Raw genomic sequence first — 4110 nt, forward strand, 5'->3', positions numbered from 1 at the left:
GTCACCTCTCTAGTATTTGATAAAGACTTGCAGATTTCTATTTGCTCGAGTATATATCAAATCGAGAGATTGAGATATAAACTCTTTGGTATACTTTTTATCTAGATTGAGTCTGACTGTCTAGTTGATTCTCTAGAAAGTATATTGGAGTTTGTCCATACAGATTTCTAAACAAAATATTGGGTGTGGTTGTTGTACTCCCGTTTTTTCAATTGGCATCAGAGCAGACAAACACGTTCAAGACCTTACAAGTCTGTGTTTGTAGCAATCTGAGTCTATGGACATAGATGCTATCTCAATTAACGTACCACCAGCCTTCGATGGATCTAATTACTTATGGTGGAAAATTTCTATGCGAGCTTTTCTTCAAGCACGTGATTTTCAATCATGGGTATATGTTGTTAATGGCTATAATGCTCCCGTCGTGGCAGTTGGAGATGTAAACGTTCCCAAAGATATTGGTGAATACACCCCAGATGAGATAAATGTTGCAAAGCAACCCGACAGTTTGAATGACATTACCCCAAATCTTCAGCACCATGTGTCAAATTGCACTAAGTCTAAAGAAGCTTGGGATATCTTAGAAACTGTATTTGAAGGAAATACCAGTGAAAAGGAAGCTAGGCTTCAAAACCTTAATTCCAATTGGGAAAACCTTTGTATGGCAGATGAAGAAACATTTGATGAGTTTAATCACAAAGTGTCTGAAATTGTTAATGCATCTTTTGCATTGGGTAAGACTTTTCCTGAAATGGACATTGTGATGAAAATTCTCAGATTGCTGCCATCTAGATACGACTCTAAGAAGCACGCCATCGTTGAGGGAAATAACCTTGATAATCTCTCTAGAAATACGCTGGTTGGGAAGCTTAAGATCTTTGATCACGAACATTCATCCAAAACTAAGGATGTTGCGTTCAAAGCACAAAAGGACACTAAATTACTTGATAAGAGTAAAAATGTATATATCTCTGAAGATGATCACTCTGAGACAGATTCATCAGACGAAGATCTTGACAAGTAGGTCTCGATAATCACAAGACAGTTTAGGGATCTTCTGTTGAAGAGAAGTAAACGGTTCTCCAGAGATAAGCCTAAAGCATCAGTTATACCATAATCGTATTTCTCCTAAAAACAGGGAAACAGATGAAACTGATGATGAGGATATGCCTCAGTGCTTTAAGTGTAAGGGATTTGGTCATTTTGCAAACGAGTGCCCACATCGTAGAAAATACACCGGGAACAAAGGTCTTGCTACAACTCTTGATAAAATGTCTGACAACGATGATTCCAATGAAGATGAGAAATCAAGTGTGGCACTTCTTTGTGAAAATATTGATTTTGATAATTGTAGCAATACATACATCAATCTCGATATTCTTTCAGAACCCAACTAATCTGGAAGAAAAAATTGACCCATTTCTTGGAAACTCTGTTTGTAATGTTTCAGGCTCCACCATGTGTCTAGCTGCATGCACATCTCAGAAGCCTGACTTTTATCCCAGTTTGACGTGCTCGTATTGTTCTCTAAAGGGTCATGAACTTTCAAGGTGTTATAAGTACAAACACCAATTGAGGAACGTCAACAAACTTCAACGAAGAGCAAATCAATTAGCAAATAAGCTTAAACTTGCTCGGAAGACCGCTGAGGTATGTAGGATTTTTATCTTCGTCTAAGAAGTTAGTTTCCAAGGATAAACCAAGACCATTAGATAAGAAAGTATGGTCGAGTTGTTTTGACAGACAGAGGTCTGTGGATTCCTCTCAAGAGGAAAATGGTGGACAAATTGTTGTTCACCACAACGCAACATGATTGTGTTGTTTTGGAAATCTTGTCTCATGTGCCTGATCAAAATAGACAATGATTTGTACCTCTCAGGCTTTAGGAAAAGTTTTTTTTCTTTTCTTAGTTTTGTTCTTCCCTGTCTATCAACAAAGAAAGAGAAATCTATTATTGTGTAAATATATAATACAGAGAAGAGAGATATTAGGACATATTTAATGTGTTTGAATCAGAAGACTCAAAGACCATTGACCTTTAATAGTCAAAGTCAATTGACGTTGACTTTGACAAACTCACTATTCCTAATACAAACTAGACCTGCACTTTACTCACTTTTACCCCACGACGACTTTATTTAATCTTCCCATCTTAGTTTTTACCGTGTTTCCACCGTAAAATTATGACATCACTTGAATTCAAGTTATTTTTTTTTAGGTAAACATCTTCTTTCCGCCCAAAAAAGATTCTGATTGTGGAAATATTTTAGTAGAAACGAAGAGAACCCATTTTTTATGACAAGAAATATCAATTTAAGGAGATGATGCGTACCACAACAGATATCAATTTTAAATCTTGATTATTTGACTCATGCCGGTGCAAGTATACTGTGGTATTGAAAAAGTTTATAGAATGGTGAAAAATGTAAGGTTATTTTGTACTTGCACTGGCATGAGTCAAATAATCAAGATTCAAAGCAACATCTCATGAAATTATTATTTGGGTCAATGTAAAAAAGAAAGTTCGCATTTAATGGATCATCATATTGGACTATACCTGCTTTTTGCTCTTACACCCTGAATAGAGTGGGGTCAACAAATCCCACTGAACTTCAGTCATCTTTGGATAATTCTATTGGAAATCCACCACAATATGTACAAAGTGGAACATACAAAGTGGGCCCTATAAATCTTGGGTCCTAAGAACATGTTCCGGTATATGTATCACGGTGAAGAATCACGGTGCGTGTATAACTGTTCATCATCTCTATGCATGAGAGGCCGTTTGACTCAGTGGGAACTGAGAGGTTTTTTCTTTTGCTTCATTTAATATGATTGTGGGGACATTGTAATGATGTAGACGAGAGTCTTCATTACCAATTTGAACTGTACGCAAGTGAAAATCGCATTTCTCACCGGTTAGCAAGATTTAATGCACTCAACTTTGCTCAATCTCAAAGCTCAATCTCAAACTTGGAAAAGATCTGTAATCGTGGCAAAATAGATCCCGCCAGTGTTACTATTTCGGATGGGCCTTAAATCAAGCTGATCCATTAAGTCGAACAAAAGTTTAGCCTCACGGCCCCTCACCTGAAAGAATAACTCGGGTGGGGATATATTTCAACGAGGTAAAAATTTCAGATTCAAGAATGGTTTGAAGGTGCATGCTACAAATCTAAATATCCTAGAGTAAGTTAGGAATACACAGGTCTTTAAAAATTTCTTCTGCTTTTTTTCCTTGAAAACTATTAAATTTATCCGGTCAACAGATAAATCATAGAGCAGATAGTTTGTTGCAACTTTCTTAGTCTTCCTTCCGTGTAGATTGCTAGTATTTTTGTTCAGTCTTTTTATTCTTTTGTTTTTCCACTTATCTTTGTAACAACTTGTACTACATCTGATACTATAAATATTAATCAAAACAACAACTCTTTACACACTTGTTTGAGATAGAAAACCCAAATCCATTATTGCAACATGGTAATCTAGAGCTAGGTTAGTTAGTTTTTTTTTTTCTGCACCTGCATCATCATGGTTGTTGAAGATGAGATCCAAATCCCTCCATCTTCCAGTAATCCTCCACCTAATAGAGATTCAGGTCTTCCTCAATCAAGTCCCTATTACGTCCATCCGGCTGACAACCCCACAACTGTCATATTCACTCATCTTCTCAACGATACTAACTATTGCCTGTGGGAAAGAGGAATCATAAGAGCCCTACGTGCTAAAGCTAAACTAGGCTACATTGATGGATCCATCACCTAACCCACAGATCCGACTGATCTTCTTCATTGGACTCGAGCAGATGACTTGGTGGGTAGTTGGGTTGAAAACTATGTTGACCCAGTCATCCGATCTAGTGTCATGTCTTTCCCATCTGCACGATAACAATGGTTAGAGATTAAAAATCGTTTTTTACATACCAATGCCCCAAAACTCTTTGCCCTGAAACAATCAATTTCTTCCCCGAAACAAGAGAACCAGAACGTTTTGATGTACTTCACCCAAATCAAAACTCTGTGGGATCAACTAGATTCATTCAAACCTCATGTGCCATGCATCTGTAATGTAAGAAAACAATTTTTGGTTTATCACAATCAAGACAGATCC

This window comes from Papaver somniferum, chromosome 4 (assembly GCF_003573695.1).
Source record: "Papaver somniferum cultivar HN1 chromosome 4, ASM357369v1, whole genome shotgun sequence".
In the NCBI taxonomy this organism is placed as follows: Eukaryota; Viridiplantae; Streptophyta; class Magnoliopsida; order Ranunculales; family Papaveraceae; genus Papaver; species Papaver somniferum.